At 35.8% G+C, this 12,240-nt stretch overlaps 1 non-coding gene across 1 annotated transcript; it reads right to left on the bottom strand.

Moving 5' to 3' along the window:
* Positions 1 to 11,891: 11,891 nt before the first annotated feature.
* On the bottom strand, positions 11,892 to 11,995 carry LOC133322234 (U6 spliceosomal RNA). The gene has a single exon (XR_009754047.1). It is a non-coding gene; the product is annotated as a U6 spliceosomal RNA (small nuclear RNA).
* Between the last annotated feature and the right edge of the window lie 245 nt (positions 11,996 to 12,240).

The raw sequence follows: 12,240 nt of genomic DNA, 5'->3' as shown, positions 1-12,240 counted from the left end.
TGTTGTTATTGCATGCAGTTGCGGGAGACTTCTATACAACCAACAGCCACCACGACGAACTCCAATCTAGGAACAAAATTTAATTTCAGTTATAAAAAATCTAATTTTTTTAAGCAAAGAAGAGAAAGGGTAGCAAATGAAGATGGAGGAGGAGCTCGAGAAGCAAGGAAGGATTCCTGTAGTTCGGTACATTTTCTATTAAATCCTTGTATCATTGCCAATTGTCCTGCTTCGTGTTATGGTTATGGTTATTCTTGCAGTAATTGTTATTGTTGTTATTGCAATTGTTGTTGCTGTTGTCTTCGTTCGCCGGCTAGGGACACTTGCAATGTGACAACGCTGACATGTTACTGCTGTAATATCCCCGACAAATGTCTGAGCCTGCCATCGAAACCCAGCCTATGGGAATCGGATATAAGGTGAGTTAAATCCTGCCACACCACACCACGATGACATTTAAATATTCCTCGCGTAATGCCCTAATTTTTTATACTACAATAAAAATAAAAACCAACATCAACAACTAAATTGTGACTCTAGTATTACTAACTAAAAAAAACAAGAACAATACACATTCACCTACACCCTCTCACACACATACACACATCTACTACTAACCAATCAATCTTAGCTCATATGAAAAGAAAAACTAAAAAAAAAATGATTTAAAATCAAGAAAAAAAGACAACAACAACAAAATAAGGACGAATACAAAAAGGATATCTGCAATGTAAGAAACGAAGAAAATATATATTCTAGTTCTATATACTATAATTAAAGAAGGAAAAAATAGGAATAAGGAACAGAAAAAATAGACAAAAACAAATGAGGAAATGGTAAAATCTCATAAAAAACAAACCCCCTTCCCCCCTTTAGTGTCTCTGTAAAGACCATAAGAAAGAAAAATGAATAAGAACACATACTCATAAACAAAAATCAATGTTATGTTTTATTTGTTGTACAATTCGTATACCTTTTTTATATGGCTTGAAACCAGTTTCAAACAACAACAACAAAAACACTACAATATAATATCTAATAATAAAAAATTCTAACCTATAAATAAAACCTAGAAACTACAACAACAAAATAAATGCTATTTATAAATAAGGTTATATATACATACATGTAATAATGACAACAACAACTACTACTATACTAATTTTTATGTAATAATTATATGATTTTATATATAAATACCCAGAAACAACAGAAATTAACTAATTGACTTTAAGGACTCACACACACACATAAACATATACAGAATCATGCGTACATACACAAACACATACAAATAAACACTACCATTAAACATTGTTTTTATTGTTTTGGATTTTTTTCTGTCACTGCCAGTTTTTAAGCATTTTCCTAGAAATCGTTACGCTTCTATTATAAAGGACAAAGGAAATGTAAAGGTCATATAAAAGACAAAGAATAGATTTTACTTATAAATAGGATGTATTTGAGAAATAAAAAGGAAATTTAATACATAGTTGCTTTTTAAATATAAAAATAAATTTTATTGTGCGAATGGCGCCCAACATTTAATATAAACCTTAAAGCAAAAAATTCATTGGAAAAAATTTGTGAGACCTTCAGGTCCCTATTTTTTCTATGAAACAATAGTGAAAACCTCGTGGTGCATTTTTTCTGAAAAATATTCGAAATACCCTCATATGACTACTTTTTCGTAAAGAAAAAATGCTTAGGTCGATTTTTTTTTATAAAAAGTCGTAAGACCCTTAGGTCGCTGTTTTGTTCTATAGAAGAGAATCTACATAATTTTTCTCTACCGAAAAAAACATGAAGCGTAAGGGTATCAAAAAACCTGTCCCAAAGGCCTCAAGATTTTTTCTATGGAAAAATACCGACCTGAAGGCCTATAAATAATAGCGACACAAGGGTCTCATGGACATTTTCTATAAAAATATCGACCCAAGGGTCTCATGGACATTTTCTATAAAAATATCGACCCAAGTCTCATGATTTTTATAAAGAAAAAAAAAAACGACTTAAGGGTTTAACAGTTTTTTCTATAGAAAAAAAGACCCAAGGGTATTATTAATTTTTTTCAAAATCAAAAAAACAAAAAATAGACCCAAAGGTCTCATGATTCTTTTATAGAATAAACTTGAAGCGGAGGGTCTCGCGAATTTTTTCTATAGAAAGAACGTGACCCAAAGGTCCACCAATTTTTTCTATAGAAATAAACCTGACCCAAAGGTCCCATCCATTTTTTTCTACAAAAAAAAGTAGAGACCCAAGGGTGTCACGAATTTTTTTCTATAGAAAAAAATTAGAGACCCAAGGGTCTCACGAATTTTTTTCTATAGAAAAAAAATTAGAGACCCAAGGGTGTCACGATTTTTTTCTATAGAAAAAAGTAGAGACCCAAGGGTGTAACGAATTTTTTTCTATAGAAAAAAAGTAGAGACCCAAGGGTCTCACGAATTTTTTTCTGTAGAATTTTTTTTCTATGGAAAAAACTTGATCCGGAGGGTCTAGCGAATTTTTTTCTATAGAAAAAAACTTGACCCGGAGGGTCTAGAAAAAAACCTGACCCGGTGGGTCTAGCGAATTTTTTTCTATAGAAAAAAACCTGACCCGGTGGGTCTAGCGAATTTTTTTCTATAGAAAAAAACCTGACCCGGTGGGTCTAGCGAATTTTTTTCTATAGAAAAAAACCTGACCCGGTGGGTCTAGCGAATTTTTTTCTATAGAAAAAACTTGACCCGGTGGGTCAAGCGATTTTTTTTCTATAGAAAAAACTTGACCCGGTGGGTCAAGCGATTTTTTTTCTATAGAAAAAACTTGACCCGGTGGGTCTAGCGAATTTTTTTCTATAGAAAAAACTTGACCCGGTGGGTGTAGCGAATTTTTTTCTATAGAAAAAAACTTGACCCGGAGGGTCTAGCGAATTTTTTTTCTATAGAAAAAAACTTGACCCGGTGGGTCTTGCGCATTTTTTTCTATACAAAAAACTAGATCCGGAAGGTCTTGCGATTTTTTTTCTATAAAAATGACTAGATCTGGAGGGTCTTGCGATGTTTTTCTATTGAAAAAACTAAATCCGGAGGGTCTTGCTTTTTTTCTATAGTAAAAAACTAGACTCGGTGGGTCTTGCGAGTTTTTTCTCTAGAAAAAACATGAAAATTTTTTTCCTACAAAAATAGCGACCCAATGGTCTCAAAATTGTTTTTTCTAAAATAAATAGCATTGCAGGTGTCTCATATTTTTTTTTTTAAATAAATAGCATCCCAAGGGTCTCAAGAATTTTTTCCATAGACAAACATAACGACCTGGGGGTTTCTCGAATTATTTTCTATAGAAGAAATTGCGACCTGATGGATTTGGAATGTATAGACCCAAATGTCTCACGTATTTTTTTTCTTTAGGAAAAAGTACAGACTCAAAAGTCTCATGTATTTTTTTCCCTAAAGAAAAAAGTAGAGACCCAAGGGTTTAACGAAATATTTCCATAGACAAAATAGAGATGTAAGGTCTCCTGAATTTTTTTCTATAAAAAAACTTGGCCTAAGGGTCTTAGGATTTTTTCTATAGAAAAAATAGCGACCCAAGGATTTCACGATTTTTTTCTACCGAAAAAATAGCAACCCAAGGGTCTCATGAAATTTTTTCTTTGGGAGGTGTCACATTTTTTGTAGAAAAATGGACCCGAGAGTATGGTTTTTTATAGATAGAATTTGAGAGTTGAATGTTCTACAAATACATAATAAAACTTGAATCCAAAACATTTCTATAGAAAATATTGGTCCACAATTTTTTCTGTTGAAAAGTTGAAACAGAATTGGAATTTTACAATTTTTATAGAAAAAATTGAGAACTCATTTCCTATGAATTTTTGTTATAGAAAATATTGATATATCTGTCCATGAAGATCCCCATTTTCCAAACTTTTTGCACAACTATTTCCATCGATACCCATATTTCTCATAGGCTCCCATACAAATTTGTTCCCTTCCATCTTCGGTATATTGTACGATTTTGCGACATTCCCACTCTGAAGTAGCTGTTATTTGTCATTCCGGCTTCTTTTCAGGGTGAATAATAACTTCACAGAAAATTTTCGAAGTGGTTTCAGGTCTAGTTATAGCCCTAACACAAAGAAGGACCCGCATCATTTGCGGTATTTAGAAGGAAAGAAGGACTCGCCTCATTTGCGGTATTTTGAAGGGTTTAGCTGCCTCCGATGTGTCTGTCGTTTGACATTCCATTATCTTGGTGGACCAGCCAAGCTTTGTTTCTGTCTTCAGAATTTGTAATTTGCTATTATATTTTCTTAGAACATAAATGACTTATTAGCAAACGATAGTCTCCTTAAAATGGTACAGGCTTTTTTAAGAAATTTAGAATGCACACCACTTTCTGAAGAGTATATGATTTTTGGCGGAACTTATTTTTTCCCCAGTCAATTTTTTGTTTGTTAAATAATTCACAATATGTTCATAATCTACTGTATAATTTTGATTTGTGGATTTACGGCAGTTCCTAAATGTGTCCACTTCCTCCATAGAATTTCCTTCTGTATATACAAAAATAATTTATGACAGCTTCGATATTTGTGTGTACAGTCTGTTTGTGATGATTTATTAAATGATTTACATACCATTACAAACAACAACACCATACCTTTATTACAAAAAAATATCCATTAACTCGACTAATAATGTAATAACAACCACCACCCCCTCCCCCAATCTCCACGAAATTCCTTTACAACAGATTTTTTGGAAGGATGTGGTAAATTATTTTCGAAATTCGTCTATTTTTGGTAAACACTTTGCAAAATGGTAAACGAAACGATGATAAGTTAATACAGTGATTGATTGATTCCGAAATGAATGATAGATGACTAAATGAATGCTACATTTGTGCGGTAGATTTGTACGGAGAAAAATGCTGACATCTAAATAATTCTATGGAGAAACAAACATACACACACCTGAGTTCGGCTTGGCTATAAATCAAAATGGAAATCAATGTTAAGCATTTGTAGCTACATCTAGGAGCTTAATTCTCTTCATCTTCTACCAAATCCGTTCATTACCAGTGCTTGTGTTTAATTTGAGTTATTGGCTTGTAAAACCATTTTTTGGTAAATATTTGTAAATCTTTTCTAATTAGGTTAATTGTGGAATGTGCAAGGGAAGGGGCCGGTGTTTTACCTGCAGAAATAAGAATTTCTTGGAATTAATGCCGGTATTCCACCTGTGACCTAATAGAAGATTGTTATGACTCTTGTAACTATTTTGCCCCCATGTTTATCTCTCAGATTGTATATTTCCTATTGTTGGCTTGGTGTTAGACATTTGTCAATTAATGCAAATTCCTTAATTTTACAAAATATTTATCGGATCAATTCGATTGAATCTATGCCACAATTCAATTATGTCGCACACATATCTCTATATAAACATATATGGAAATAATTGTCATATTTTATACACAGTGTTACACATATCTTCAAATATATTTGGAAATTCGAACAGTGCTGTAGGATGTCGAAACGGAAATGGGGGCATATGGATGAAAGAATACAAATTCATAATTCCATTGGAGGATGTACTTGGAGTCGTATCATGCCTTAATCGTGAAAACCCCCTTCTGAACATTGGCTGTATTTTCAAGAATGTTTGAAGTTTTCATTGAGTTTTTTTTTTGAAAAGACTTGGATTGAAATTATTTCGAATTAATTAAAAAATATCTTGGGTGGAATTTTCTAACACCGAAATAACCTGCGTATGAGGTATATTAATATATAGGTGATGATATTACTTATACGACTTAGCGTTCTGGTAATTTTTATTACGTATACGCCATAAAGGGCTGATGTTTGTAGTCCATAAAAATAAGTTTTGAAATATTTATTTAAAAAAATTACACCACTATGTTGGTACTTAAAAAAATCCACAATATAGTAGTTAATTGAAAGTATATTTTTAGAACTCTGGAAAAACATTTTTTTCAAAAATTATGTCCAATTGGAGGTAATTGAAAAATTAAATAAAAAATAGCTTGGGTGAAATTTTCTAAAACCGAAATAGCCTGCGTATGAGGTATATTAATATATAGGTGATGATATTACTTATACGCCTTAGCGGGCTGGTAGTTTTTATTACGTATACGTCACAAAGTGCTGATGGTTGTAATCCATAAAAATAAGTTCTGAATTTTGTATTAAAAAAATACACCACTATGTTGGTACTTAAAAAAAGTGTCGCCTATTTCGAAAATATTTAAAAAAAATCCACGCCTATTGTAGGTATTTGAAAAAAAGTTAAAAACAAATCTTAGCCTATTTTTGTACATTGAAAAAGTATTTGAAACCCAGTGAGCGGAGCAGTATAGTCGGACGGGGCTGACCATACTATACCCTACACAACTACCAGGGAGTTCTATCATTCTGCGGATGTTTACTCCAAGCCTGGGCAATTTCGTGATATTTATATCCTCTTGCTCGATTAGAGGTTAATAGCACCATTTCCTTACACTGACTTATTTTCCGAATATTACCTTTTAATTATTGTTCCGATTCCCTTCACTGTGGGTTGTATGGTGATGTTTGGCTTATAATTGTGGCCTATAAATCGACTCGAAAATATACACAAAAATTAAGTTTTTAGTCCACTTCATCCCAAAATTATTATCTGATCACCACCGAAAGTTATAGGCGTTGTCCTTGACCATAACTGAAACCTCATGGAAAATTTCAAACCGATCCGCGCTATTTTTCTGCTCTCTAGTGTGGTAACTAAATAATATCTGAATACGTAAGCACCTGCAAATATTTAAGTGCAACTTCCACATCCGAGTAGATACGAAAATATTATTGGTATCAATTTAAAGGTCAACCACTCCTTTTTGATATAATATCAACTTCTCGGGTCTATGTCCTTCAGGAGTAAATATATACGCTATAGAATACAAATTTTGTCATTTCTCACACAAAAGTCAGGGTCCATTTGACCAGAACCCATCCTACATGCAAAATTTCGTGAAGATTGGTTCATAACTGTGGCCTGTATAGTGTTTACAAATTAACATGGACAGACGGACGGACACACATGTCTAGATCGACTCATCTAGTCGAGATATGACGTCGGTATACTTAAAGGTGGGTCTAGGACCAATATTTCGCGGCGTTACAAATTCTTGAGGCTGCAGAAACCTATAATACCCTGACAACCTAGTTGTGTAGGGGATAAAAATGCAGGTCTCTGGTTCTATAAAAAATTAACAATACACGACTATTGTGGGAACTTGGGTCCTATCTTCGGCCTTTATTTGGGGGTTGGTATAATCGCATTGTATTAAAATATAATTAAAAAAACTTGAACCTATATCTGACCTTTTTTGTGCGATCATTCGGAATGCCAAGAACTTTAAAATGTCAAAGATATGACGGTATCGTAATATGAGGCTATATTAAAAGGTGAACCAAAGATGTACTTCATTGGGTGCCAGATGAATCTTTCGAGGAATGAAAATTTAATATGGAGTGTGATGTCCTATTTACTTAAAATCGGGCGAAAATATATATGAAAGTTATATCGTAATATTTTTTTCAGTACATTTTGTTCCTATCACTCATATATTGGATCCTTGGAGCGTCAATTACTTAAAATCAATCTATAATATAACGGAGCTATATCTAAATTTCAACCGATTTTCATGAAACTTGGCACACATCAGTCTGGACTAAATTCAGTACGCTATGCCAAACTTCGTGCAAATCAAGAGCTATTTAGGGACTTTGGTGCACCACTTACATGAAATCGGACGAAACTATATATGGGAGCTATATTTAAATCTGGACCGATTTTCACATTTATTATAATCGACTTTACAAAATGCAAGCCCACAGTACGCTATTCCTTAAAAATATTCTTTAAAAATCTTCTGCTATTATTTACAGCTATTTAGGTTCTTAATCGAATATTTATAAAGAAATCTATGTCCTAAATAAATTTTCAGAATGTTACCTATTATCCCTTTAAAGTAGTCCCCCCAAAATGGTGCACGTGCATGTAATTAATGTAATAACTAGTCATTTGCCGGAAAATTGATTATTATGCATAATATTATTGTCTCATTATAATGAATGTAGAGATTTCCTCTCTTATCTCCCCCTCGACCTCCCCCTCTCCCACTTCCTCTTTCTGCTTTCCTTTGACCATACTTTAACATTTCAAATAGCCTGAGGTTGTGTGGGGGACATATCCCCCCACCTGACTTGATTTATGAAATGACACGTCTACAGCACACCTTTGGAAATTCATTTAAGATGACCAGGCCAGGTGACTGCCCAAAAATTGGTCGCCTTGCCAATGAATGATGATGATGAACCCAAGTGATTGTTAAAGTGATTAATGTAATGCAATTAACATCCTTGTGAATGAAAGCGTTTTTGGGTTGAATAAAGACGATGAAATGAATTGTTGGCAAAAAGGTTTTGCGTGTCGACGACAAATTGAAATGTTATACGAAGCAATGAAATGGAATTTTTGCAAAATGACAATTTTATTAGGAGGCAGTTTTTTTTGGGAAATTTATACTTTTACTTTTAATAGATGGTCAGGATTCATGTTCCTTTTTTGAAAATACTTTAAAATGTTTTCTGATAAATAGATGTGTGAACAGAAATTACGCTATTTTACAAAAGAAGTTGAAGAATATCGTTTGCCTTATATGAGAAGAACTTTTAACCTTCTTAGCCTTTGTGAAAGTGTGGAGAGATCTTCCATAAAAGGACTACGTTAAAAAATATTTTAGTCTACGCCTTTTTTAAGTCTACGGTTATGACTGCGTAACGAAATATATATATATTTTTAAATTCTAATTTAAAAATAAATATTTTTTTAAGAATCCACGATAATGGTTATTTACTTACTTAGCTGACTTGTGACAGAACTTTCGTTCCATAAGCCGAGCTTAGAAAATATTTCCAGGCGCATCGGTCTTTTACGCAGTTTTTCCAATTTGAAAGACCATGTTCGCAATGTTGTCTATCACTTGATCTTTCCATCCTATCCACGGCCTTCCCCTTCTACGTGAACCATCAGCTGGTTTGCTTTTATATTCTGGGCTAGGGCATCTTCATACATTCTCACAACATTATCTAGCCAACGTAGTCGCTGCAGCTCAATACGTCTAACAATGTCGATGTCCGAGAATAGGTGGTACAACTCATGGTTCATTCGACGGTGATATTCACCGTCAACGCAGATTGGCCCATAGATCTTTCGGAGAATTTTTCTCTCAAACACTCCAAGAGCTGTCTCATCTGCATGCGTAAGTACCCATGCTTCAGATCCATATAATAGCACGGGTAGTATCAGCGTCTTGTAGAGTGTGAGTTTGATCTGGCGGGAGGTGGCCTTGCTTCGGTTAGCCATCACTATTCTTCTCCGAATTTCAAAACTTGTGTCATTCGTATATTTCACTACCTCGAAGTTGTAGTTGTCAAGTCCCACAGTTGGTCCGAGTCTACTGCACGTCTTGCGCGTTGATACCATCAGCTCGGTTTTCTCGCCGTTTACTGCCAGATCCACTTTGGCAGACTCATCTCAATTTGTTCCAAGGTGGCTGTTACCGCTATCAATGTTCGATCTATTAAATCGATGTCATCGGCGTAGGCGAGTAACATGTGTTGTTTGGTGTACAGAGTGCCATTTCTGTTCATCTTTGTCCCTCGTATAACCTTTTCCAGCATGATGTTAAAAAGGTCACACGACAAACTATAACCTTGTCTGAATCCTCGTTCGGTATTAAAGGGCTCCGAGAGGTCCTTTCCGACTTTAACTGGTGATCTTGTGCCCGCTAATGTTATCCTGCATAGCCGAATTACGTTTGCAGCAATGCAAAACGCAAACATGGCTTTATACACCATTGAACGGATAGGGCTGTCGAATGCGGGCTTTATAGTCGACGAATAGGTTGAATGTGTCGATGTGTTTTTCGTGGGTTTTTTCCAGGATTTGGCGCAGAGTGAAAATCTGGTCAATGGTGGATTTGTCAGGTCTGAAGTTACATTGGTATGGTCCAATAATGTCATTAACCATTGGCTTCAGTCGTTCACACAGTACGATGGATAGCACTTTATATGCGATGGGAAGGAGACTTATTCCTCTATAGTTGGCACTTATCGTCTTGTCAGCTTTTTTTGCGCACGGGACACAGGATGCTGAGGTTCCAATCATTGGGCATGCATTCTTCTAGCCAAAATGTAGTAATCAGCTGGTGCATGTTACTTACCAGTATCTGACCACCAGAATACTTCGGCACGTAGCCCATCGACACCTGCTGCTTTATTATTCTTCAGCCGATTGATTGCTTTTATGACCTCATCTTGGCTAGGTGGCATACACTCTATACCGTCATCTGTTATTGGTTCTGGGGTAACCACTTCACTGCTACTATTTGATACCAGAAGTTTTTCAAAATGCTCCTTCCAGATCCTCGGCACGCTATCTGTATCTGTCACCAGGTTTTGGTGTTCGGTTTGGTGTTATACCCGTTGGTACAATTTTCGGACTTCGTTCTGTTTTTCTTGCTCTTTCTTCTTTTTTCTGAAAATACGTTTCTTCTCCCTCTTTTTTCCTCCGTATAGTTCTCCATCGCTACCAGAAGTTTTTCAAAATGTTCCTTCCAGATCCTCAGCACGCTTTCTGTAACTGTCACCAGGTTTCCTTCTTTATCTCTACAGGAGGATGTGCCTGCACCAAAGTCCTCGGTTCGGTGTTTTACTCGTTGGTAAAATTTTCGGACTTCATTCTGTTTTTCTTGTTCTTTCTTCTTTTTTCTGAAAATACGTTTCTTCTCCGTCTTTTTTTCCTCCGGATAGTTCTCCATCGCTACCAGAAGTTTTTCAAAATGCTCCTTCCAGATCCTCAGCACGCTGTCTGTATCTGTCACAAGGTTTCCTTATTTATCCCTACAGAAGGATGTGCCTGCACCAAAGCCTTCGGTTTGGTGTTTTACCCGTTGGTAGAATTTTTGGACTTCATTCTGACTCCTGTACATTTCGATTTGCTCACGCTCACGTTTCTCTTGCTCTTTCTTCTTTTTTTGAAAATACGTTTCTCATCTCTCCTTTTCTCCCGATAATTCTCCTTCGAATTACGTGTTGCTACTGTCTGCAGGGTTGCCCTATACGCTGCGTTTTTCATATCAGTAGCATTACGACACTCCTGATCGTACCATGGATTTCTTGATGGTGGTCTTTGGTACCCAAGTGTTGCTTTTGCTGTCGTATGTAGGGAGTGGGCAATTCTCTGCCATTTTGCTTCTATGTTATTATCGGGACAAGGGTTGCTTTAATCAAGCAGTTGGATAAGTTGAGCGGAGTAGGCTCCTGCTATCTGTTGTGTTTGCAGCTTTTCGGCGTCAAATTTCAGTGTTACATTACATCACCTTTGCTGCTACATTAAGACGGCTGCGTACCTTGGCTGCCACAAGGTAATGGTCCGAATCGATATTCGCTACCTGGATCGATCGGACGTCTAAAAGACGGGATGAATACCTTCCGTCTATCACAACATGATCGATTTGATTTCTCGTTGCTTGATCAGGAGAAATCCAAGTGGCCTTGAGTATATCGAAATGCTTGAATCTGGTGCTGCTAACTATCATGTTTTTTGCTGCCGCGAAGTCAACCGAACCTCATGCCGTTGTCGGATGTTTCTTCATTAAGGCTGAATTTTCCGACGGTGGGGTTAAAGATATTTTCCCTTCCGATTTTTGCATTAAAATCTCCTAGCAGAATTTTAATGTCATGGCCATGGCAACGGTCATATGCAGTTTCTAGGCGCTCGTAAAATATGTCCGTGGTCTGTTCATCTAAATTCTCAAGTATGTGTGTATATGTGTTTACATATTGAGATTGTATTATCTCAGTTTTTGATCATCCCTGCGCAGGGCCATGCTAATCTTCTCTGTATCGTTCCAATTTTAGTATATGTTCTGCCGTATCAACTGTAGTGTTTTCCAAGCTGAAATCTTCGCGATCTGGAAGGCAGCGGAATTGATAAAAAGTCTGGATGCAGAGGTCGTTGAACCGATGACTATCTTTGTGGATAGTCAAGCGGCTCTTAAAGCCATCAAATCTTGTTACATCAACTCCGAAGCCGTCCTCAAGTGTAGAGCAGCTCTGCAAGAACTTACCTATAGCTATGGGTTGTGTTGGGTACCAGAACATTGAGACATCTTGGGTAATGAAAG

Source organism: Musca vetustissima, unplaced genomic scaffold (genome assembly GCF_032173495.1).
Source record: "Musca vetustissima isolate MV318-11 ecotype Yass unplaced genomic scaffold, APGP_CSIRO_Mvet_v1 utg23703, whole genome shotgun sequence".
Lineage (NCBI taxonomy): Eukaryota > Metazoa > Arthropoda > Insecta > Diptera > Muscidae > Musca > Musca vetustissima.
Note: the sequence above shows the minus strand (reverse complement) of the source record. Positions and strands in the feature narration are given on the sequence as shown.